Genomic DNA, 27,830 nt, shown 5'->3' with positions numbered 1-27,830 from the left:
TGAGGCAAAGTAAGCCAGAAATGAAAGAATAATTATTGTACAGTCTCCTTTAGAAAATGTTTATAAGAAAATGGGGTCTAGATCGTAAGCTCTTATAGCAGATAGATTTGATCCAGAGTGGTAATTATTATTTCTGGATTTTGAGAAGTTGTTTTATTTACCCATAATCTGGTATTTAGAGATAAGAATGAAGCTGATCAGATCAGGATTAAGGTAAGTCAGAACACAGTTGTAAGGACTGTCAGTGACAGTCAGACAGAGTATGCGAGTGGAGATAATGGGGATCTGGCAATAATCTATTTCCTAACCTGGGGGCTGAATTGCAAGGATATATTTAGTTTCAAAAATTTAGCAAGATGTGCATATGTAGTGCACATTTTTTAGTGTATTATGCTTCAATTGTAAATTTTGTCAAAATACTATGAGCATAACTGTGCAGTAGTAAATTTCATTTTGAAATTTGCATTATCAAACTTTAAAATAAAAGTAGTTGTTTTGGTGATGACAAAATGTATTAGGAATTGTACTAGTTAGGGTTCTCTGGAGAAACAGTATCAACAGGAATTATCTGTAAATATAAAATTTATAAAAGTGTCTCATGTAACCATGGGAACATAGAGCCCAAAATCCATAGGGCAGGCTGTGAAGCTGACTACTCCAATGGAGGGTCTGGATGAACTCCACAGGAGAGGCTTACCAGCTGAAGCAGGAAGAGAGCCTGTCTCTTCTGAATCCTCCTTAAAAGGCTCCCATTGCTTAGATTAAACATCACTCATTGCAGAAGACACTCCCTTTGGCTGATTACAAATGGAATCAGCTGTGGATGCAGCTGACATGATCATCATTTAATTCTCTGAAATGTCCTCATTGCAACAGACAGACCAGCACTTGCCCAACCAGACAAACAGGTACCACCACCTGCCAAGTCGACACATGAACCTGACCATGACAGGAATATAATAATTTAGGTTCAAAACTCAAATAAATTCTGTCTCCACCCTCAGAAATTCATATATAACTTTTATAATGAAGGACTAAAAAAGAACAACTAACAAATTCTGAGCCAGTACATTCTTTGATCATTTTTGTCTAAAGGCAATTATCTTTAGTTTCCTATTACAGAAAATTTTGAATTGATATCTTTGCCATCCATCATTTTGACAAATAAAACAAAGAAATTCAATAAAGCACCAATTCTTTTAGCCTAAAAAAAAATTAACAGCTTGTTTGTTTTCTTAAATTAAAAAATATATATTATAGGCTGTCATTTGTGATAATAAGACTCTAAAGTTGAAAAACATGATAAGGGGGTAGAAGTGTGGAAAGTCACAAGGTTTTTACAATCACACAATAAAGGCCATGAAGTTTTATACAAGCATTATGAAAGATTGAGGCATCCATTTTAATAATTTCATGTATTTTCTTCTTACTATTCTAATATACTAAGAACTGAGAAGAAATAGCTATAAAATGCTTTAATAATCAAACCTTCTGTTAATCTATAACTGCTTAGTTACATGACTACTGTACAGTGGCATCAACAAAGTTGTGAGAAATGAACTCGAAAAACCCATCCCTTCAGGAACATAGAAAAACAAGCAGAAACTGTCAGAGCCAGCTCTGATGGGCATATTTATTTATATATGCAATGCCCTGGAGTAGCACCCAATGACCGTAATCTGAAATCCATCCTTGATCCTTGGCCACATCGGGCTCATGAACCAGCTCATGAATACACCTCCTTCCTAGAAACAGACGAACCTGTTCGTGGTGAGGGTGCACCGAAGGGTGAGGGCTGTGTTCTCTGAGGGCTTTACTACCGCCCTCCAGTCCCAGGGTGCCCTCAAGACAAGTAATTCTCCTCATCCTCCAAAATGCAAATCCCCACAAGGGAAAACAGATGAAAGCACAGCACACAATTACTTAAACTCAGGTTCCACTTAAATCTGAACAGTATTTTCTGTGAGTCATGGACCTGTTCCATCAGACCATGCCCTATATCTGGGTCCCCTTTAACCAGGATTTCTGTGACCCAGATCCACCACGTCCCAGAAAGGGGTTGGAGAGTCTAGGCAGAATAGCTAGTGGCTGGCACATACAGTAGTACCAATCCTTCTGTCCCAACTTGGCTTCATCAGGGACATATCCATGAATGAAGTTTACTTAAGGTCCAGCAACCTGAGAGCCGAGGACATGGCAGTGTTTTGCTAATCAAGAGACACAGTGAGGGAAAGTCAGGTTGAGCCCAGATGCAAACTTTCTACGCAGGGCCCAGTGGGGATTGAGCTGCAGTGGCACTCAAAACCACCAGGGGGTGCTCAAGGGCCATTTCCAAGGGCAGGTGCAGAGAGCAGCTAGGAAGAAATTTCTTGGCCTTACTTGGAGTTCCCTCTTCTTGCTTCACAACCTTTAACCCCCAGAGAATCTTCATTGCATCTTTTCTAACTCGTGTTACGATGTATCCAAGATTCAAACTCAGAAGAGTTTTTTTGTTACTACTGCATGTTTAAAAATATGCATAGGAACAAAGTTTGCATTTCATCAACTCTGTGACATTTTTTCATTTTTCTCGGGCAAATAATCCATTCTCCATTATGTCCTCCATGTTCTCAGGGTAAGGAGAATAGGGGAAAGCCTGGGCCTTCTAGGAGCGGCTTACAAGTGCCTTAATTTTTTCCATCCTTATCATGTGGCTTCAATGACCAGGTTTCTGCTCTTATGTTAACAGCCTTATAAATTATTTTTTTTCTTTTTTCTACATGGGCAGGCACCGGGAACCGAACCCGGATCCTCTGGCATGGCAGGCAAGCATTCTTGCCTGCTGAGCCACTGTGGCCCCCTTATAAATTATTATTCTATTTGAATAATGCCAGCATTTTATAACACACAGAGGATTTAATTATGTATGAATAGATATATAGGACAAAATAGCAAACTCACAATGTATCTTTCTTATCCAAAGAGCATTCTTGATGCCATTTATATGTAATTAATACCTTTCTTTCATTTATTCAGTATGTACCAATCAATAATTTTGCACATATTTTTCCCTAAGTTTGTCAAATAATTAGTATAAATATATTCTAAAGTCCTTAATAATGTTCTTTGTTGTAAGCAAGGTCATCAGAAAGAAGCTGTGCCACACTCCTAATCCTCTCTACACAGTCACGGGCTTTTGAAGGCAGAGCTTAGAGGACCGTTTTTACAGGGAGGCCAGACATACATAGATGTGTGGCTTGGATCTCATGTTCTGGGAACCCAAGCATCCCTCCAACTGCCTCCACCCTTCTCTGATATCCTTGTGGGAAATAGCTTTCTCACTGATGAGTGCTTGGTTTAAAGAATGATGATAACTTTTCCTGCATGAGCCAAAATGCACCTTTGATTCCAGGCCAAGGACATCAACACCCAGGAAACAACCACCGCCTGAGACGCTCCTGATGCCTTGTCTAGTGTCTCAAATCCAACCTTCTACTGGAGAGACCTGGATACGAGCAGGACGGACAGTAATAAAAACATCACCCAAATGTTCAGTCTCTCCTCCCCAGGGCAGTGCTTGGCCTGTAATAAATTTCTCTACTTCCTGGAGTCGAGTGAGTTTTTTCCCAGATGTCTCCTTCAAAGCTGCACTGGGTTTTCACCACAGTCTTCAATGTCTATTTTAAGTTATTTCCTCTATATGTTAAGGTTTTTATTCCTCAGTGAACAGAGAGATAGTGGTCCTGGATACACTTTCTCCCTTACTCAACTGGATCCCACCAGTGCCCATAGGATATTTGTTTTTTTGCTTTCCTAGTGAAGATGAATTGTTCTGTTCTATAGTGTAACTAAGGCAGTGTTTGTGGATGTTTTTGTACAGTGTTTGCTGTCCTTCTCCCCAAGCTCCACCAGTGGAGAATTGGTTTTAGTTTTGTTTTCTTTTTTGGATGATTCACCCCAATTCTGGAAGTAAAACCTACCAGACATTAAGGGTCTGGCCCTTAAGAGATCCATCCTGTTCCAGTTCGCTGGCTGCCGGAATGCAACACACCAGAAACAGAACGGCTTTTAAAAGGGGGAATTTAGTGAGTTGCTAGTTTACAGTTCTAAGGTTGAGAAAATGTCCCAATTACAACAAATCTATAGAAATGTCCAATCTAAGGCATCCAGGGAAAGATACCTTAGTTCAAGGCCAATGAAGTTCAGGGTTTCTCTCTCATCTGGAAAGGCACATGGCAAACACAGTCACAGTTTCTCTCTTTGCTGGAAGGGCACATGACAAGCAAGGCACCATCTGCTACTTTCTCTCCTGGCTTCTGGTTTCATGAAGCTCCCTGGGAGACGTTTTTCTTCTTCATCTCCAAGGGTCGCTGGCTCATGGACTCTCTGCTTCGTGGTGCTGCAGCATTCTCTGCTCTCTCTGAATCTCTCATTCTCCAAAATGTTTCCTCTTTTATAGGACTCCAATAAACCAATCAAGACCCACCCAAATGGGTGGAGACATGTCGTCCCTTAATCCAGTTTAACAACCACTCTTGACTAAATCACATCATCCAGGGAGATGATCTCATTACAGTTTCAAATGTATAGTATTGAACAGTATGAAATGGGACTTATATTAAAACATGGCTTTTCTTAGGGGGCATACTTCAAACCAGCACACATTCTAAGAACTTTTTCACTCTCAGAGTTTAAAATTATATTACCAATCCCCTTATTAACCTATATTGTATCTGGTAACACCTTCCCTAACCAGGTTTCACTTTGGGTCCTATTTCTCTTTTTTGGCATGTCTCCAAATTTTAGAATTTTTCTTTGCCCTGAGACAACAATTCCTTGTTAAGAGAAAAAAAAAAAAGTTTTCTTACCTATCTACATCTCCAAGCAGAATAGCAGATTTATTTGTAATATATAGAAATTGTTAATAACCCAAATACCACTCACCTGTTTAAGCACTAAACAAATATAGGTATATATTCAAATACTACTTATTCAATTCAAAAAATGCTTGAGAACCAATAATATAAGGAGGGATCACAATAACTAAACTTAATTTTAAAAGCTAACCAAATAGAAGTACAAAATACTTGTTTCCATTTATACACATTCTAGAACTGAAAAGTAATCTTAAGTAACATATAGACGATCAGGACCAATTTCTGTCTGGAAATTGGCTTCTGGCATGACACCATGAGAAACTCTGCTGACATGGACAACAAAACTATATGAAACCGATAAAAATTATTCATAGTTAGGAAATTGATGAAAATTTTTTTTTTAAAAATACACACACACCCAACTATTTAAAGCCTGTGACATGGTCCTATCTACAAATAGCCAATTATCAAACATCTATGAAATTTTTCTAAGAATGGTGCATCTGGGCTATTTGAACCAAGATAACCCCTTTCTGCCACCAAACTATCATTTTATTGAAGAAAATACTGCATTTGGATTGCTACAATGAATATCAAAGTGATCTGTCTCCCAGCCAGAGCATCCAACCAGAGGACTTTATTCTAGGAAGATCAGGATATCTGTATGTCTCATGCAGACTCAGAAACTGTTTCTGGGGATAATATAGAGTGAGTGCAGTAAAGAGGTAGTATTTCCTTTATTCACTCAAAACCTATTCCTGCAACTGAATCTCAATCTTGGGAATGGCTCCATGAGAATAGCCCTTCTTGAACCATGGTTCCAAACTAAGTGTGGCAAGCCTAGAAAATTTCTATTTATTTCTTCTTCTTCACCAAAAACTCAGTTCCTGCTGTGGTAGTGTCTCTCAGAGTGACCTAGCATTTTCCCATCCCAAGCTTCAGAGTTCTGCTCTAAGATTTTGTCCAGAGTGAGGGGAAACAGGCCTTAAAATGGATATTCCTAATACTTCCTACCAAGATGCAGACTCCATTTGAACAGAGTTGGGAGTAGTTTATACCTAAGAACTCTCTCACAAGGAATGTACATTATAGTTAAGGAAATCTGAAGAAGATCTTGGATCTAATGGAGACACGGTCTATAATAAAAAGAACTGAGTACTAGGAAATAAGACCTTTTGAGTTAGGAAGAAACACCAAATGCTGGCCTCTAAAGGAATCATCAGAAGTAACTAAAATTTGATAAGATTAGATGGTACATGAATGAAGACCTCAGGGTAGACTTATAAGAAATGGAGCAATTGAACAACAATTATATATATTTAACATTGTTATGTGGCCAGAGAAAGTGTTGAGAGAAGACTACCAATACAGCTGCCATGCCAGTGAATAACCAAATCTACATCTCCCTGAGAAATAACATCAGAGAAATAACCAAGTCCTGTAGGAATACTTCACTAAATTATTCCAGTCAGTACCTAACAAACAGGCAAATAACATGCACCAAGGGTCAGGCTGGCGGAATGTGTAATTGCTGTAATACATTATCCAGACTGTCCAGTTTCCAATGAGAAATTATGATGTATAAAGAGATGCAACAGAAACTACCTGTGGGAATGGTCATATGTCATATTTAACAAAGGAAAATTTCAAACTGGCCTTTATAAATGCTTCCACAAATCTAAACTAAAGCTTAATTAAAGAAAGCTATAAATACAATATTGTACCAAATAATTAATAACAACAAAGTAGTAGTTATTGCAAATGAATGTGCTGGTTTGAATCTGTGGTGGACCCCGGAAAAGGCATGTCCTTTAATCCTCGTTCAATATTGCTGCCTGGGAGCTTCTTGATTGTTCCCTTGTAGATGTGCCTCACCTAGTTATGGGTATGAACCTTTGATTGGAGGGAGATGTGACTCCACCCAATCCAGGTGGGTCTGGATTGGTTTACTGGAGCCCTTTAAAAGAGGAAGCATCTTGGACACAGCCATGAGAGAGCAGGAGAGCCACGAGAACTAGGAGACCCCATGCAGCCAGAGATCTTTGGAGATGAAAGACTACATCCCAGGGGAGCTTCATGAAATAAGAAGTTGGGAAAGAAAGCTAGCCATGTTTGCCATGTGCCTTTACAGCAAAGAGAGAAGCCCTGAACATTAGTAGCCTTCTTGCACCAAGATATCTTTCCTTGGATGACTTAGATATACCTTGATTTAATTTGGACACTTTCACAGCTTTAGAACTGTAAACTTTCAACTTAGTAAGTTCCCTCATTTAAAAGCCATTCCATTTCTGATATATTGCATTCCAGCTGCTAGCAAACTAGAACAGTGAACAAAACAAATTCTGGAGGAGAAATGTCTAAAAATAAAAATGTAAAAAGTAACTAGAGATGTTCAAATATAGATTTTAAGTGGCAGAATATCAGAATTATATTACAATTACTAGTTAAGGGGTGGGATTCTTGCAAACACTGTCAATTACTCTGATTACAAGAAACTATTTGAACAGTTATATGGCACTAATTAGAAATCTTAAATGAAATGAAAAATTTACCAGAAATACATGAAATAATGAAATGAGAGTCCAAATTAAATAAACAAATTTAATAAGTAAAGAAATAAAAATCAGTAACCACAACTACCCATTAAAAAAGCAAATGTAAATAGAGCTTCACAACAGTATTCTATCTGTCACTCAAAGAATTGATCACAATTCTTCACAAATTGTTACAAAAATAGAAGAGAAAGAACACTTCCCAACTAATGTTCTAGGGTACATTTTTGCTGAAAGCTAAAACCTGAAAAAGTCATTGGAACAAAAGAAAAAATATACCAATACCTCTAATGAATATGGGAACAATATCCTCAACAAAACCTTAGATAGAACAATTGAGTAACATTCAAAATAGTTATGTGCTATTGACAGCTGCCATTTATCCTTGGCATAAATGATTTATCACATGTCAATTAATAAAATAAGTTAAATATATAGAATAAAGAGTAAAATCACATAATCATCTCATTAGACAGGAAAAATACCGAAAATCCAACATTCTTTTTATGATTAAAAAAACAATCAGCAAACTAAGAAAGAAAGAAATTTTTTAACCCATTAAAAGGCATTTACAAAAACTAATAGCTAACATAATTCTTAATGCTGAAAGACCAAATATGTTTTCCCTAAGTTCAACAAGAGAAAGAATGTCAGTCCTGGCCACTTCTATTCAGTATTGTACAAAAGGTTATTGGTTGTGCAATTAGGGAAGAAAAAGAAATACAATGAATACAGATGGGAAAGTAAGAAGTAAAATTATCTTGTTTCAAAGTGTATATAATAATGTATTTGGAAAATCCTCAGGAAGCTCTCAAAATCTATTTGAACTAATAAATGAGTTCAGCAAGTTTACAAAAATCAATGTAAACATACAAAAATCAATTGCATTTCTATATACTGTCTATGAATGCTGCAAAAATTGAATTAAAAAAATTCTATTCAAAATATCATCAAAGGAGAGGGGGCCAAGATGGCAGCTTAGTAAGGTATGTGCGTCTTAGTTCCTCCTCCAGAGCAACTACTAGGCGAACAGAAACAGTGCAGAACAGCTCCCGGGGCCACGGCAGGGAATAGACACACAGCATACCCCAGTCTGGACTGGCTAGTCTGACTGCGAGACTCGGCTGCGATGAGATCCCCGAGCGGCGCGCGACTCCCCGAGCAGCGGCAGCTGTGGCAGCCGGAGCTCCTCCCTCCCTCCTTCCTGGGCCGGCTGAGAGTCTCGGAGAGGCAAGTTTCCCAAGCCACGGCGGCTGGCGCCCCGCTTTTGCGGGCGGCTTCCTGGACCGGCTACGAGTCTCGGATCAGAAGGCTACCCAAGCCGCGGTGGCCCTCCCCCGCGGGCGGCTTCCTGGTCTGGTGGCGAATTCCCCAGGCCACGGCGGTCGGCGACCGACGCCCCTCCCCCGCGGGCGGCTTCCGGGTCTGGTGGCGAATTCCCCGGGCCCGCTGCGGCCGGCGACAGACACCCCTCCAGGGAGAGGAGGTAATTTCCGACAGTGGCAGGGACTGGGTCCAACCAAACACCAATAGGGGCATTAATAAAGGAGCCACAGGGTTCCCTCAAGCCACGGCGGCTGACGCCCCCACCACGCGCGGCCCCTGAACCAACGGAGAGAATTGGATCGGAAATCCCCAGGCCGCGGAGATCGGTGACCGGGGGGATCCATTCCAAACACGTGAGACAAACGTGTGCTACGAGCGCCACCTACTGGGCAGGATAAGAAAAACAGAACCCAGATTTTCACAGAAAAATCTTACAACCTTGTTGGGTCCGACACCCAGGGAAATCTGACTAAATGCCCAGACGCCAGCAGAAGATAACGGATCACGCTCAGAAAATTGAGAATATGGCCCAGTCAAAGGACAAACCAATAGTTCAAATGAGATACAAGAGCTGAGACAACTAATGCTGAATATACGAACAGAAATGGAAAACCTCTTCAAAAATGAAATCGATAAATTGAGGGAGGACATGAAGAAGACATGGGCTGAACATAAAGAAGAAATAGAAAAACTGAAAAAACAAATCACAGAACTTATGGAAGTGAAGGATAAAGTTGAAAAGATGGAAAAAACAATGGATACCTACAATGATAGATTTAAAGAGACAGAAGATAGAATTAGTGACTTGGAGGATGGAACATCTGAATTCCAAAAAGAAACAGAAACTATCGGGAAAAGAATGGAAAAATTTGAACAGGGTATCAGGGAACTCAAGGACAATATGAACTGCACAAATATACGTGTTGTGGGTGAACCAGAAGGAGAAAAGAAGGGAAAAGGAGGAGAAAAACTAATGGAAGAAATTATCACTGAAAATTTCCCACCTCTTATGAAAGACCTAAAATTACAGATCCAAGAAGTGCAGCGCACACCAAAGAGATTAGACCCAAATAGGCGTTCTCCAAGACACTTACTAGTTAGAATGTCAGAGGTCAAAGAGAAAGACAGGATCTTGAAAGCAGCAAGAGAAAAACAATCCATCACATACAAGGGAAACCCAATAAGACTATGTGTAGATTTCTCAGCAGAAACCATGGAGGCTAGAAGACAGTGGGATGATATATTTAAATTACTAAAAGAGAAAAACTGCCAACCAAGACTCCTATATCCAGCAAAATTGTCCTTCAAAAATGAGGGAGAAATTAAAACATTCTCACACAAAAAGTCACTGAGAGAATTTGTGACCAAGAGACCAACTCTGCAAGAAATACTAAAGGGAGCACTAGAGTCAGAACCGAAAAGACAGAAGAGAGAGGTATGGAGAAGAGTGTAGAAAGAAGGAAAATCAGATATGATATATATAATACAAAAGGCAAAATGTTAGAGGAAAGTATTATCCAAACAGTAATAACACTAAATGTTAATGGACTGAATTCCCCAATCAAAAGACATTGATTGGCAGAATGGATTAAAAAACAGGATCCTTCAATATGCTGTCTACAGGAAACACATCTTAGACCCAAAGATAAACATAGGTTGAAAGTGAAAGGTTGGGAAAAGATATTTCATGCAAATAACAACCAGAAAATAGCAGGAATGGCTATACTAATATCCAACAAATTAGACTTCAAATGTAAAACAGTTAAAAGAGACAAAGAAGGATACTATCTACTAATAAAAGGAACAATTAAACAAGAAGACATAACAATCATAAATATTTACGCACCGAACAAGAATGCCCCAAAATATGTGAGGGATACACTGCAAACACTGAAAAGGGAAATAGACTCATATACCATAATAGTTGGAGACTTCAATTCACCACTCTCACCAATGGACAGAACATCTAGACAGAGGATCAATAAAGAAATAGAGAATCTGAATATTACTATAAAGGAGCTAGACTTAACAGACATTTATAGGACATTACATCCCACATCAGCAGGATACACCTTTTTCTCAAGTGCTCATGGATCATTCTCAAAGATAGACCATATGCTGGGTCACAAAGCAAGTCTTAACAAATTTAAAAAGATTGAAATCATACACAACACCTTCTCGGATCATAAAGGAATGAAGTTGGAAATCAATAATAGGCGGAGTGCCAGAAAATTCACAAATATATGGAGGCTCAACAACACACTCTTAAACAACGAGTGGGTCAAAGAAGAACTTGCTAGAGAAATTAGCAAATACCTCGAGGCGAATGAAAATGAAAACACAACATTTCAAAACTTATGGGGGGGGACTTCCTGGAAGATGGCGGCTTAGTAAGACGCGCGGATCTTAGTTTCTTCTCCAGGACAGCTACTAGGGGAGTAGAAACGATACAGAAAGCGCCCAAAGCCACAACAGAGATAAAAAAGACAGCGTACCCCATCCTGGAACAGCTGGCTGGCTGAGAGAAGCAGCTCGGGTGAGATCGCCAGGTGCGCGGGCTTCACCAGGCGGGGCGGCAAGGGGCCGGAGTTACTCCCTTCCCCCTTCCCAGGCCGGCTGGGAGAATTGGAGAGGCGGTCTCCTGAAACCAAGGCGGCTGGCGCCCACACCACGCGCAGCCCCCCGGACCAACTGAGAGAATTGGATCGGAAACACCCAGGCCGTGGAGAACGGTGACGGGTGGGGGAGGCCCCTTCCAAACCCGTGACTCCCGGGGAACGTGCACTCTCTCGGGCGGGCCACTGCTGCTGGAGCCCTCCCACCACGCTTGTCGCCCAGGGCCGACTAGGAAATTCGGACGGGCTCTTTCCCGGGCTGCAGCGACCAGCAACCCTCCCTGCGTTCGGACCCCGGGCTGGCTAAAGCCGCTTCGGCTAGCGAACCCCCGGACGGCGAGAGTTTTCCAAAGTTTAAGGTCCCACAGCACCTTTTACTGGTGGGACCCGCAGACAAACGTGTGCCACGAGCTCCACCTACTGGGCAGGATAAGAAAAACAGAACCCAGAGATTTCACAGGAAAATCTTCCAAACTTTTGGATCCAATACCCAGGGAAATCTGTCTAAATGCGCAGACGCCAACAGAAGATAATGGATCACACTCAAATAACTGAAAATATGGCCCAGTCAAAGGAACAAACCAATAGTTCAAATGAGATACAGGAGCTGAGACAACTAATGCTAAATATACGAACAGAAATGGAAAACCTCTTCAAAAATGAAATCGATAAATTGAGGGAGGACATGAAGAAGACACGGGCTGAACATAAAGAAGAAATAGAAAAACTGAAAAAACAAATCACAGAACTTATGGAAGTGAAGGACAAAGTAGAAAAGATAGAAAAAACAATGGATACCTACAATGATAGATTCAAAGAGACAGAAGATAGAATTAGTGATTTGGAGGATGGAACATCTGAATTCCAAAAACAAACAGAAACTATCGGGAAAAGAATGGAAAAATTTGAACAGGGTATCAGGGAACTCAAGGACCATATGAACCGCACAAATATACGTGTTGTGGGTGTCCCAGAAGGAGAAGAGAAGGGAAAAGGAGGAGAAAAACTAATGGAAGAAATTTTCACTGAAAATTTCCCAACTCTTATGAAAGACCTAAAATTACAGATCCAAGAAGTGCAGCGCACCCCAAAGAGATTAGACCCAAATAGGCGTTCTCCAAGACACTTACTAGTTAGAATGTCAGAGGTCAAAGAGAAAGAGAGGATCTTGAAAGCAGCAAGAGAAAAACAATCCATCACATACAAGGGAAACCCAATAAGACTATGTGTAGATTTCTCAGCAGAAACCATGGAGGCTAGAAGACAGTGGGATGATATATTTAAATTACTAAAAGAGAAAAACTGCCAACCAAGACTCCTATATCCAGCAAAATTGTCCTTCAAAAATAAGGGAGAAATTAAAACATTCTCAGACAAAAAGTCACTGAGAGAATTTGTGACCAAGAGACCAGCTCTGCAAGAAATACTAAAGGGAGCACTAGTGTCAGATACAAAAAGACAGAAGAGAGAGGTATGGAGAAGAGTGTAGAAAGAAGGAAAATCAGATATGATATATATAATACAAAAGGCAAAATGTTAGAGGAAAATATTATCCAAACAGTAATAACACTAAATGTCAATGGACTGAATTCCCCAATCAAAAGACATAGATTGGCAGAATGGATTAAAAAACAAGATCCTTCTATATGCTGTCTACAGGAAACACATCTTAGACCGAAAGATAAGCATAGGTTGAAAGTGAAAGGTTGGGAAAAGATATTTCATGCAAATAACAACCAGAAAATAGCAGGAGTGGCTATACTAATATCCAACAAGTTAGACTTCAAATGTAAAACAGTTAAAAGAGATAAAGATGGACACTATATACTAATAAAAGTAACAATTAAACAAGAAGACATAACAATCATAAATATTTATGCACCGAACCAGAATGCCCCAAAATACGTGAGGAATACACTGCAAACACTGAAAAGGGAAATAGACACAAATACCATAATAGTTGGAGACTTCAATTCCCCACTCTCATCAATGGACAGAACATCTAGACAGAGGATCAATAAAGAAATAGAGAATCTGAATATTACTATAAAGGAGCTAGACTTAACAGACATTTATAGGACATTACATCCCACAACAACAGGATACACCTTTTTCTCAAGTGCTCATGGGTCATTCTCAAAGATAGACCAAATGCTGGGTCACAAAGCAAGTCTTAACAAATTTAAAAAGATTGAAATCATACAAAACACCTTCTCGGATCATAAAGGAATGAAGTTGGAAATCAATAATAGGCGGAATGCCAGAAAATTCACAAATACCTGGAGGCTCAACAACACACTCTTAAACAACGAGTGGGTCAAAGAAGAAATTGCAAGAGAAATTAGTAAATACCTCGAGGCAAATGAAAATGAAAACACAACATATCAAAACTTATGGGATGCAGCAAAGGCAGTGCTAAGAGGGAAATTTATTGCCCTAAATGCCTATATCAGAAAAGAAGAAAAGGCAAAAATGCAGGAATTAACTGTTCAATTGGAAGAACTGGAGAAAGAACAGCAAACTAATCCCAAAGCAAGCAAAAGGAAAGAAATAACAAAGATCAGAGCAGAAATAAATGAAATTGAAAATATGAAAACAGTAGAGAAAATCAATAAGACCAGAAGTTGGTTCTATGAGAAAATCAATAAGATTGATGGGCCCCTATCAAGATTGACAAAAAGAAGAAGAGAGAGGATGCAAATAAATAAGATCAGAAATGGAAGAGGAGACATAACTAGTGACCTCACAGAAATAAAGGCGGTAATAACAGGATACTATGAACAACTTTACGCTAATAAATACGACAATTTAGATGAAATGGACGGGTTCCTGGAAAGACATGAACAACCAACTTTGACTCAAGAAGACATAGATGACCTCAACAAACCAATCACAAGTAAAGAAATTGAATTAGTCATTCAAAAGCTTCCTAAAAAGAAAAGTCCAGGACCAGACGGCTTCACATCTGAATTCTATCAAACATTCCAGAAAGAATTAGTACCAACTCCCCTCAAACTCTTCAAAAAAATCGAAGCGGAGGGAAAACTACCTAATTCATTCTATGAAGCCAACATCACCCTCATACCAAAACCAGGCAAAGATATTACAAAAAAAGAAAACTATAGACCAACCTCTCTAATGAATACAGATGCAAAAATCCTCAATAAAATTCTAGCAAATCGTATCCAACAACACATTAAAAGAATTATACATCATGACCAAGTAGGATTCATCCCAGGTATGCAAGGATGTTTCAACATAAGAAAATCAATTAATGTAATACACCATATCAACAAATCAAAGCAGAAAAATCACATGATCATCTCAATTGATGCAGAGAAGGCATTTGACAAGATTCAACATCCTTTCCTGTTGAAAACACTTCAAAAGATAGGAATACAAGGGAACTTCCTTAAAATGATAGAGGGAATATATGAAAAACCTACAGCTAATATCATCCTCAATGGGGAAAAATTGAAATCTTTCCCCCTAAGATCAGGAACAAGACAAGGATGTCCACTATCACCACTATTATTCAACATTGTGTTGGAGGTTCTAGCCAGAGCAATTAGACAAGAAAAAGAAATACAAGGCATCAAAATTGGAAAGGAAGAAGTAAAACTATCACTGTTTGCAGACGATATGATACTATACGTCGAAAACCCGGAAAAATCCACAACAAAACTACTAGAGCTAATAAATGAGTACAGCAAAGTAGCAGGTTACAAGATCAACATTCAAAAATCTGTAGCATTTCTATACACTAGTAATGAACAAGCTGAGGGGGAAATCAAGAAACGAATCCCATTTACAATTGCAACTAAAAGAATAAAATACCTAGGAATAAATTTAACTAAAGAGACAAAAAACCTATATAAAGAAAACTACAAAAAACTGTTAAAAGAAATCACAGAAGACCTAAATAGATGGAAGGGCATACCGTGTTCATGGATTGGAAGACTAAATATAGTAAAGATGTCAATCCTACCTAAATTGATTTACAGATTCAATGCAATACCAATCAAAATCCCAACAACTTATTTTTCAGAAATAGAAAAACCAATAAGCAAATTTATCTGGAAGGGCAGGGTGCCCCGAATTGCTAAAAACATCTTGAGGAAAAAAAACGAAGCTGGAGGTCTTGCACTGCCTGACTTTAAGGCATATTATGAAGCCACAGTGGCCAAAACAGCATGGTATTGGCATAAAGATAGATATATTAACCAGTGGAATCGAATAGAGTACTCAGATATAGACCCTCGTATCTATGGATATTTGATCTTTGATAAGGCAGTCAGGCCAACTCACATGAGACAGAATAGTCTCTTCAATAAATGGTGCCTAGAGAACTGGATATCCATATGCAAAAGAATGAAAGAAGACCCATATCTCACACCCTACACAAAAGTTAACTCAAAATGGATCAAAGATCTAAACATTAGGTCTAAGACCATAAAACAGTTAGAGGAAAATGTAGGGAGATATCTTATGAATCTTACAATTGGAGGCGGTTTTACAGACCTTAAACCTAAAGCAAGAGCACTGAAGAAGGAAATAAATAAATGGGAGCTCCTCAAAATTAAACACTTTTGTGCATCAAAGAACTTCATCAAGAAAGTAGAAAGACAGCCTACACAATGGGAGACAATATTTGGAAATGACATATCAGATAAAGGTCTAGTATCCAGAATTTATAAAGAGATTGTTCAACTCAACAACAAAAAGACAGCCAACCCAATTACAAAATGGGAAAAAGACTTGAATAGACACCTCTCAGAAGAGGAAATACAAATGGCCAAAAGGCACATGAAGAGATGCTCAATGTCCCTGGCCATTAGAGAAATGCAAATCAAAACCACAATGAGATATCATCTCACACCCACCAGAATGGCCATTATCAACAAAACAGAAAATGACAAGTGCTGGAGAGGATGCGGAGAAAGAGGCACACTTATCCACTGTTGGTGGGAATGTCAAATGGTGCAACCACTGTGGAAGGCAGTTTGGCGGTTCCTCAAAAAACTGAATATAGAATTGCCATATGACCCAGCAATACCATTGCTAGGAATCTACTCAAAGGAATTAAGGGCAAAAACTCAAACGGACATTTGCACACCAATGTTTATAGCAGCGTTATTTACAATTGCAAAGAGATGGAAACAGGCAAAATGTCCATCAACAGACGAGTGGCTAAACAAACTGTGGTATATACATACAATGGAATATTATGCAGCTTTAAGACAGGATAAAATTATGAAGCATGTAATAACATGGATGGACCTAGAGAACATTATGCTGAGTGAGTCTAGCCAAAAACTAAAAGACAAATACTGTATGGTCCCAGTGATGTGAATCGACATTCGAGAATAAACTTGGAATAAGTCATTGGTAACAGAGTCCAGCAGGAGTTAGAAACAGGGTAAGATAATGGGTAATTGCAGCTGATGGGATACAGACTGTGCAACAGGACTAGATACAAAAACTCAAAAATGAACAGCAGAATAATACCTAATTGTAAAGTAATCATGTTAAAACACTGAATGAAGCTGCATCCGAGCTATAGGTTTTTGTTTTGTTTTGTTTTGTTTTGTTTTTACTATTATTACTTTTATTTTTTTCTCTATATTAACATTCTATATCTTTTTCGGTTGTGTTGCTAGTTCTTCTAAACCGATGCAAATGTACTAAGAAACGATGATCATGCATCTATGTGATGATGTTAAGAATTACTGATTGCATATGTAGAATGGTATGATTTCTAAATGTTGGGTTAATTTCTTTTTTTCCGTTAATTAATTTAAAAAAAAACTGCAGGGAAGAAAATAAAAAAAAATATCATCAAAGAATAGTAGAAATACTAAGGAATAAATTGAATAAATGTGCTGAAATTATACTCTGAAATCTATGGCACATTGTTGAATGAATTCAGACATGATCTAAAACAAAAGGAAAATATTTCATATTCATGTATCAGAATATCAGAATATTTAGCATTAAGATGATACTATAGCCAAAAGGTATCCAGCACTTCAACACAATTGTTACAATATTTCCAGCCAATTTATTTGTAGAAACTAGGAAACTGATCCTATAAATGAGATGTTGTCATGAGGGAGCAATAATAACCAAAACATAATATAAAGGAAATATATAATAAATGGTCCCATACCTTCCAATTTCAAAATAGACTACAACCCAACGTGTTCTCTGAAGAAATGAGGAGCTGAAAGAAGGATAAACATATAGATCAATTAAATTGACTTCAGAGTACATAAAAAAAACCCCATGCACCTATGATAAATTAAGTTTGACAATAGTGCCTAAATCATTAAATAGATAAAAATAGGCTTTTCAACAAATGTTCTGGAAAAACTGGTTAGCCATGTAGAAAAGTGTGAGCTCCTTTTAATTTGCATTATACATAAAATTAATTCAATAGGACTCACAGCCTTAAACTCTAAATCTGTTAGAAGAAAACATAGGGGTGAATTTTTATGACCTTTAACAAAGGGTTCTCATCAAAAGTATGAGGAACAAAAGAACAAAAAATATAAATTCATCATCAAAATTAATAGCTTGTGATTCAATGGAATCACAATTAACAGTGTCAAGAGACAACCCATTGAATGGGAGAAAATATTTGCAAATCATATATCTAGTAGTGGAGTTGTATCTAGAATATGTAAATAATGTACATCTCAACAAAAACAAATTGACCCAATGAAAATTTACAAATGGTTAATAAGTACGAGAAATATAGCATGGCATGATTTGTTGTTAGGGAAATATAACTCAAAATCACAATTTGATACAACTTCACATCCACTATGATAGATGGAATGAAAAATTAGGATACCAGCAATTTTTAGGAGGAGGTGGAGAAATAATAACAGTCATCAGTTGATGGGATCTTAAATGATCTAGGCTCTTTGGAAAACAGACTTACAAGTCCTCAAATGATTACACATAAAATTACCATATGATCCTGCTACTCTACTTCTAGATATATACCCCCAAATACGAGATGCAAACATAGTTTTGTATATGTATACTAGTGTTTATAGTAGCATTAATCACAATTACCAAAGGTTAAACCAATCCACATGTACATCAATAGATGAATAGACCAACAAATTTTGGTATATATACACAATGGATTATTACTCACTTGTACAAAGGGAATTAGTTCTGATACATGTCACAACACAGATGAACCTTGAAACTGGTTTTGAATTAAATTGGCCAAATATGCAATAAAAATATGATTTGACTTGCAAGAAATGCCTAGAATAAGCAAATCAAAGATACAGAAAGTAGATAAGAGGTTATCTGATTAATGAGCAGATGGGGAGTATATTCTTAATTGCTACAGAATTCTGCTTGAGGAGATGAAAAACATATACTAATGTTTGGTGATGATTTTTATAATGAAATGCAAATGTAATAAATGTACCTTAATTATACACATGAAAAGAATTATGAGAGAAATTTTGCATAGATGTCAAGAATAACTGACATTTAGAAAATGAAATATTGATTCATCCAAAGATGAACCTTGGAAATACTATGCTAAATTAAAATACCCAGTTAGGAATGGGTACAATATGTGATTCCTTTTCTATTGAAGCTGAGCATAGGGATATCTATAAAGAAAGAAAGTTTATAAAGAGAGAAATTAGATTATTTGTTAATTAGGGCTAGATGGAAAGTAGAAAAATAGAAAGGTGAATTACTGAATTATATTGTATGTCTTTGAAATGATGAGTACATTACAATTCTGATTCTGGTGATCATGGCTCCTACTTGTGAGTATAATTTAAAACATAAGGCATATGCTTTAAATGTGTGAATATTTTGGTATATGATATTTGCCTCTATAAGACTGTTTAAAAATGAAGAGCAGTTGCTGACTGAAAAGAAGGGAAAAGGCAAGGGTTAGGAATTAGAGAGAGAACATGGATACTTTGGAGAATTCTTTATCTAGGTTGAAGTGATGGTTACAGACATGAGCATATATGTAAAAACATATCAAATTGTAAACAAATATGTGAGTACCATCATAATTTGAATTATAGTTCAATAATGTTGCTATGTATAAGCAAATGGATAAATCACTAGGATGGAGAGATGGAGAGATAGATAATGAGCTGTGAAATTCCAGAGACTTGCTTATATGCATGTTCATGAACCCTGGTCCTTTTTGCACTCATTAGGTAAACAATAGAATGCATCAAAACCATGCAAAATTCTTGTTAAGCAAAGAGGTATGTTTCAAATTCTCATGAGATGTGCTCCACTCTGTCCTGAAGCTGGCTCAGGGGAGCACTTTTGTCCAATGAGGAGGAGCATCGCCCAGACACTGGAGCTCCCTTTTGCCAGACGTGACTTTTGGCATGATGTCGAACCCCTGTACACTTCCATTTGAAATTTTACATCTATAAAATGGGTGGGGGACAGATGTCTCCTTGTCACAGCTTTTGTATTTATGTAAAAATTAAATAAGATCATGTATTCTATGTTTTTAGTCCAGCCCAATCACATAATAAGAAATCATATTGTCCTAAGGGTTTTGTCATCAAACTCTCCAAAATACTCAAATCTGCTCTGCGGCTCTTCCCTCTCCCAAAGTCATAGAACAAGAAAATAAAGTCCCTCATTCTGCTGATGTAAACCATCCCAGCCATGTCCCCACGGCTTTCGGCGACGGGCCACAGACATGGGATTCCCAGGGGTTCCTTCAGGACTGAAGAAACACGAATCAACATGGAGTTTAGGCTGAGCTGAGTTTCCCATATCACTGTTTAAAAGGTCATTTTGTGGGGGAACCAGAGACATTGAGTAAGTGAGTTGATACAAATGTGAGAAACAGTGAACACATGTGATATTTTCCCCCGCAAGGACGCCTTCATGTTTGTAGGTATCCAGTTGGTAGACTCTGGGCAAGATTTCATCCAGCACAAATGGTCTCTGGCACTCTCCTGGGGCAGCTTCTGGATTCACTTTAAGTAACTACAACACTAACTGGGTTCCCCAGTGTCCCAGGATGGGCTAGAATATGTCTCCTCCATTAATAATGTCATTATTCCATGCATACACAGATCTGTGAAGGGCAGATGCATCATCTCCACAGCGTTTGCCAGGAATTTGTTGTGTCTGCAGTTAGACAGTCTAAGAATCAAGGACATGGCCGTGCGTTGCTGAATGAGATACAGTGAAGGGAGCCCATGTGAGCCCAGACTCTAACCTACCTTGCAGGGCAGCAGGAATGGCTGGGTTGCAGGGGCTGTGAGGACTTACTGAATATAGGTATCAACCCCAGGATCAGGTGGAGAAAGAGGTTAAATGCTTAATTCAAAATTAAGAAACCCATTAGGCTATTGCACCTCAACTCTTTGTGCAGCACACCGTCTCAAGAAATAAGGTCATAATTCACTTTCTAACTGCCTAACACCTTTTTCTCTTTCTTAATTATTGCAAATCTGGTTAAAGCTAATTGCTACCATTTATTTGGCCCACTCTAGTTTCAGAATCTGTCGAATGGGTCTGGCAAACACATGCAAAAAGAATATTCTTCAATTTATATAATATATGTATGTATTTCAATGTATGTCTAGAATTCCCCATTTATGTCTGCATTTGCATATTTTGTGTCCCTTCTTTGCCACTGAAACAAGGAAAGAAAAAAGTCATTTCAACACCAGTAGATTGGTGAGAATTTTTCTTTTTCAAAAAATCATTCCTGCTTTCAATTTTATATCTCATCTAAATCTTCATGAATAACACACTAGAAGTAGTTAGAGAGCCTATTTGTAGTGCTCAATTCATGCACTATTTAAATAAATGTCCAAGCAAAACTCCTAAGTGTTCTCTGCCCTGGGCCTGGCTCCCACAGCAGATGAGGACAGGAATCTCCAAGCTACAGGGGAGGGAGGACTACAGGGCAAGGTAGGGTAAGGAGGGGTTACTGCCAGAATCTAGACCTCCCTCTCTTAGAAGCTCCTACATCTCATTTCTCATTATTTGATCCTGTCATTTTTGTCAGTTTTGGAAGAATCTCTTAATTTATCTTTCAAATGTTGATGGAAGCCCAAGCACAAGGCTGTGAAACTTCACTTCTTAGGCTGCTCTTTTGGAACCACTTAGCCTGATCCTTTGAAACCACATGGGTCAGGACAGAGTGTCCAGGCTTGTGTCTCTCTCACTCTGTCTTGGGTCTGCACATCTGAGCCCCATCTCCACCATGCCCCCCAACCCCCAGGGCCTGGCTATGGCCACTGTCTCCACCTCCATCATGTCAGATCCTGCTTTGGCTCCTGGAAGCACAGCGATCTTGTGGGCACCTTCACCTGGCTGCCTGCTGCTCCCTCTACAGGACTTTAGTCCCTTCCACTGCCCCAGGGAGTACCCACCCCAGCTCCATCCTTGACCATCTCTCCCTTTCCCTAGAGTCAGAAAGGCTATGCCAAGTACCTTTGCCACCGTATTGGGATCTGCTTTACAGATGGGCTCCATGTCTCTAGCTGCTCTCCCCAATTCATCGCCCCCTGCCTGCTGAACCTGAATTCTCATGGTAATTCTACTTCCCCTGCCCTCCAGATTCCCTTATTCTTGCTGGTTTTGGATTTTTTGCTACTATTTTCTATTTTATTATTTGCTACTTTCCCTGATGTACATTTCCATTCAATACAATTAAAGATAAAACAGAAAATGGAATGACAATCCCCTGCACTGACCACTTTTCCCAACCCCCTTGCCAACATTCACAATAGTATATGTATGATATTTTCAAACCTATGGATGGTATTTCTCTAAAGAAAATATAACATTTGCATTTGTGTGTGTGTGAGAGAGAGAGAGGAGAGAGAGGGAGAGAAAGAGAGAGAGAGAGAAATGACACAGGCTAGAGTTTAGAGATGTGCTGTACACACACACACACACACACACACACACACACACACACTTACTATTCCCCTTCCTACTGGGATGCCATTTAACACATATTCTGTCCCCTTGTGATCAGGGTAAGTCATATGATTGATTATACTAAATGGAATGGGCATAACTGCAAACTTTGCTGTTTGCAGGCCAGGCGAAGTAGAATACACCCCACCTGGGACCCCAAATTCTCTCCCATTCTGCATCTACCTTTCTGTGTACCAGTTGAGAATTCTGACTCACTGTTCAGTGAGTGTCTGGGAGACAGAGCATCTGCATGAAACAGATACCCTACTTTACCAGGACTTTCCTCTAGAAAATCTTACATTCAAAAGTGAGGAAGCTACAGACCTTTCTTGTTATACTTTTACTCCACTGAGACACTGAGTATTATAACAACACTGGGTTGTTGTTATAATACTCAAACAAAACGACAATCAATGTTGGACAAATAGAGTTAATTAGGATTCTATAGAGCCAGGTCTAGAAAAAAGCTGAGGCACAGGGGGATACCAGGAGAAACAGGTAGGTCCAATCTCCTAACCTTGAAGTTTGAGCAGGTTATAATGACTCATAGGGTGCATAGTTATTAGAATTCATTCATAGTAAAAAGTAAAATAAAAGTACAAGTGACTGTAGCACTTGTCAAAGAGCTATTAATTCATCCTCCATATATTTACTATGGCCATATCCAAGGTCTAGCCTAGACACTCTGTAAAATAAATTATTTAAAACTACTCCAATATTGGAGGGGGGATTAAAGCTTTTGAAATGATATATCATTTTCCATTAATTAGGTCTAATTCCGAGAAGGATATCAATGCCATAAGTCAAATAAGACAGTAAATAATTTGAGACATGTTTTGTAATTCTCTGGCAGTTCTATATTTCAACTCTGTGTCGAGTGAGGGGGTCTTGCCCCTGACCACCCTCAGTTCCCAGGACAACTGCCATATGCACTCACTGAGCATCCAGTGAGTGGAAGCTGTATCCGCCCTGGAGAGACTGTAAAGGGGACCCAACCTGCAGGGAGTACTCTGGACACTCTGACCACAGGGTCAGCCCCAGGGGCAGGTGCAGAGGGAGACCAGGGAGGGGCTTCCTGCCAGCATCTGAGGCTTCCTCTTCTTGCTTCAGGAATGGTTCCCCAGAGAAGTCATTTTTCTTCCAGCCTCATTGGTTGGATGAGATTATCACTGTGCAAGAGATAGTGAGGGCTTTGAAGGCCATGCTCCTCCAGACACAAACATCTGGGAGGGACACTCAGGAACCATGGAGGATCAGCTGGAGGAGCAGGTGTGGGGAAGTGGTTAAGGGCTGGTGTTCTGTCTGGGTCTGGAGCTTCCTCTCCAGCTAAAGTTTCCCTATGGAACTTCTTTGAATTGATATTTTAGAAACTATCACAGAGGCCATGAACTAGAAAAGTTTTTTTTCAGTAGTAGGAAACACAATCACATGCAAAACTGCCAACTTCCCCTTTTGAATGCAGAAATGACTGCCAAGGTTTCTCAGGTTCAGAATTCTCAGCAGCTCAGAGAAACCTGATGAGTCTTTTCCGTCGAAAGTGAAAACAAAGATGTCAGTAAGATTCCCTATTAAGACAATCTTTGTGAGTCACATGAGAACTAAGAATAAGACTATTCCAGAGTCTAGATTATAATGAACTTCAAATTTCACTCCTTACTTACAGAAGTGTGCACATCAGCCTCAGCACTGATCCAATTGTCTGCTTGTCTGATAATACATTTTATTTCCCCTAATCTTTGTGCTCATACATCCCTTTGCTGCTTCTGCTCCTTGACAAGGGATGATGTGGATCATGTGGTCTAAATCCCAACTCGAATTCCTTTACCTGGAGCTCAGGCTGCGGCTCAGGCTGCGGCTCTTGTAGTACCTTGGAAAGGTGGGGGGACATCATCACTCAACATTAAGTGGGACTCTAAATTCTGTCTTCTGCATATGGACTCGTGAGAAATGCAAATGGTGATTTCTATCCAGTGATATAATGGATATGAAAATCATGTCATTGATAATTAAGAGTTATAAAGTTATTTTATACAGATAAAATTCACTGAAATTTATCCACATGAATTAATGCAAGCAACTGTAAACCTACAACGAATTCATCAAAAAGGGAGATGTAGAAATAAGTCATTCATATAAAATGCACTTTGACCTTGAGTTCAGTGTCCTCACAGTGATAAAATTTATTCCACATGTGGATTTAATTTTCTGTTTTCGCTTCCCCCACAGCACCTGCATTTTATGGACTTTCTGAATCCCTCAAGCACCAGGTCCTAATCTTGCAACATTATGATATTCTCCTTATTCCCTAAATCTTGTCACAATCATTGGTGACTTTGTTTCCAGGTCAAGTCCTTTTCACCTCACGTTGCTGCTTTAAGAAACTCGAATGAGGCTAAAGATGAATTTAAGTTTATTGTTCAACCTTTAGTAATATTGAATAGCCAGGATGCAATATGCTATTTTAAAGTTGTATTCATGATATGATAAGTTAGAAAGACATATTCAGAGATCATTGGAGCAAGAACTGTCAATATTCAGGTGAGAAAACTGACGCTGACTTGCTCCAGTTGTACAGGTGTGACATGTCAGGGCCGGATCAGGCACGTTGTGCTTGGGCTTGGGAAGCTGCTGGAAGGCAATATACCAGAACTGGAACAGCTTTTAAAAGGGGGAATTTAGTCAGTTACAAATTTATGGTTCTGAGCCTATAAAAATGCCCAAACTAAGGCATTCAGGGAACGATACCTTAATTCAGGAATGGTCGATGGGTCAGCAACACCTCTGTCAGCTGGGAAATCACGTGGCTAACATCTGCACGTCCCTTGCTCCTGGGCTCTGTTGCTTTCAGCCTCTGTTCCTGTGGAGGTTTCTCCCTTTGCCTCTCTGGGGCTGGCTTTCATCTCTTGGCCTCCCTTGGCTCTCTCCAGTTTCTGGCTTGCTTAACATCTCATGGTGATGTCTGCTGGGCTCTAAGCATCTCCAAACATCCATGTCTCTGTTCTCCAAGTGTTGGCATCTGTGTCGGCTCTGCTCTGAAGTTTCTGTTGGCTCTGTCATTTCTGCCTCTTTCCAAAATGTTTCCTTTTTTAAAGGATTTCAGTAAACTAATCAAGACCCACCTGGAATGGGTGGAGTCACATCTCTATCTAATCAAAAGGTCACACCCACAAGCAGGCATGCCACATCTCAATGGAGATCATCTAATCAAATTTTCCAACCTACAGTATTGAATTAGAATTAAAAGAAATAGCTACCTTCACAAGATTGAAACAAGACTAAAACATGGCTTTTCTGAGGTATAGTATTTTCAAACCAGCCCAGGTAATCATGGCAGAGAGAGGTCAGGACACACACACGTACTTTCTGCCCCTGCAGGGATTACAGCATTTATAATAGTAACGAAAATATTTAACAGCACCGATAGCATACTAAAATTTCACACAACTGAGTTATGATATCAACAATAGGAGTAGGTGGCAACAAACACACCTCCCTATACTGATAACTTCAAACACTAGTCGTAATCCATAACAACTAACATAGTCATGAAATATATCCATATTATATATTACGTGTTCTATATTATGGTATACATTTACATAAAAACACACACAAATACATGTATATAATTCCGGTGAAGGCACGATGATCATATTTCCAGAGTCATTCTTCATTGTTGGCTCCATCTCCCTCCCCTTTCAAAACATTTCCTGTCTGAAAGTAAATGGACCAGGGATAGGAGAGGGGGTGCCCAGGGAGAGGACTGAGTTATCCAAGGGCTCAGCCAGTGTCCTCCTCCAAGAGCACCTCTAAGACAAGGACTTTCCCTCATCCTTTTCATTTTACATACAATGTCACCTCCTAAATGCAAACCTGAAATCACAGAATACATTTCCTTATGTTCAGGCTCCTCCTCATTCAACCTAATAATTCCTGGGCATTATGGACCTCATCCACAAGAACACAAAACCCTTGTGGTTCTTCCTAATCCTGATGGCAGCTCCTAGATGTTCGTGTCTCCGGAATTCAGACATAAAAGTAAGGGAGATGATGATGCACCTGAAAACATGATTCATATGGCTCTCCTTTGTCCTCAGCTTTCCTGTCCCAGGTGCAGCAACAGGAGTTGGAACCTGGCCTAGTGAAGCCCTCGCAGGCCGTATCCTTTACCTGCACTGTCTCTGGATGATCGCTAGTCAACTGTACTGTGCGCTCGAGCTGCCAGCCTCCAGGAAAGGGGCTAGGGAGGGCTGGTGTAATACGGGGTGATGGAAGCACAAATTATAACCCAATTCTTCAGTCCTGACTTGGCATCACCGAGGATAACTCCAAGAATGAAATTTATTTAAAGCAGAGCAGACTGAGAGCTGAGGACATGGCTCTGTATTACTGTGCAAGACACACAGAGTGAGCTTAAGTCAGGATAAACCGAGATGCAAACATCCTCTGCAGGGCATAGGAGGGCACTGAACTGCGGTTGAGGGGAGAGGGCTTGTGATCACCAGGAACTGTGAAGGACTATGTCCAGGAGCAGGTGCAGAGAAGGGCTCAGGAGAATTTTCTTGCCTTTCATGGGATTCCATTCTCTTGTTTCACAACATGTAACCCTGTAACATTTATGTAGCGGTATGAGGTATCCAAGATTCAAATTCAGAATGTTTTTTAGCATATATAATATAATTTACATATATTCATATACATTAAATTTTATGTAAATGTAGGAATTTGTCCAGTCTTCCGAATATGCCAGAAAATGTGCATAAAACTAACGTCTACCATCTCTGTGAAGTTATTTTTCTCAACTTAACTCAATTTTCTGAGAGTGACCAGGAACGATTATCCCCAGCCCCCATCATTTAGAAGCCCAGCTAGCTCCTCAGAGGAAGGAGAAGTGGGATAGCCTGGTCCCCTCTAAGAGCACAATCCAAGGGCCTCACTTTCTTCCCCACCTTTGATGTGATATCAAAGTCCAAGTCCCTGTCCCTCTATTAAGGCCTTATATATTATGATTCTATTACATCTTAATGCCATCATGTATCATACAAGCTGGTTTTCAATATATATATATATATATGAATATGTCAGTTAAAAATAGCAAGCTTAGAAGTCATTATTTTTAATCAAATTTGCACTCCTGTTACATTTTATATTTAATGAATATCTTTCCTTTAATTTTTCATGTCTGTACAAAGCAATCATTTGTCACACATTATCTTTCCCTAAAATCATTATATATTTTTTCTATAAATATAATACCAAGCTCCTATTATAATTTTCTTTGAAGGATTTAATGTCAGCAGAATGACCTGTGACACTCCTAATCCTTCTTGCACAGCCACAGGCGTCTGAGGGCAAGGCTTACCTTATGGTTCTCATGGGGAGACCAGATGTCCAAAGATGTGTGCTTGCACTTCGCCTTCTAGTGCTTTCTGGAAGGCTGAGGCTGACTTCAAGTAACTCCACCTTTGCCTTGCACCTGAATCTGGGAAACAGTTTTCGCTCACTGTGATTTGTGTTTG

At 39.2% G+C, this 27,830-nt stretch overlaps 1 protein-coding gene across 9 annotated transcripts in view; it reads right to left on the bottom strand.

The window, feature by feature from the left end:
- Positions 1-27,830, bottom strand: part of LOC143653459 (zinc finger protein 33A-like) — a 122,252-nt gene that overhangs the window by 13,950 nt on the left and 80,472 nt on the right. For 8 of the 9 annotated variants that reach the window (XR_013161295.1, XR_013161299.1, XR_013161300.1 and 5 more), the window contains 2 exons: positions 27,674-27,793; positions 17,519-17,572 (listed from right to left, as the gene is read on the bottom strand). The gene's annotated coding sequence lies outside the window, so the exon portion shown is untranslated. Of the gene's footprint in view, positions 1-17,518; positions 17,573-24,491; positions 26,919-27,673; positions 27,794-27,830 lie in introns of those variants that run through there. The other variant, XR_013161294.1, reaches the window with a different exon arrangement.

This window comes from Tamandua tetradactyla, chromosome 13 (assembly GCF_023851605.1).
Source record: "Tamandua tetradactyla isolate mTamTet1 chromosome 13, mTamTet1.pri, whole genome shotgun sequence".
Lineage (NCBI taxonomy): Eukaryota > Metazoa > Chordata > Mammalia > Pilosa > Myrmecophagidae > Tamandua > Tamandua tetradactyla.
Note: the sequence above shows the minus strand (reverse complement) of the source record. Positions and strands in the feature narration are given on the sequence as shown.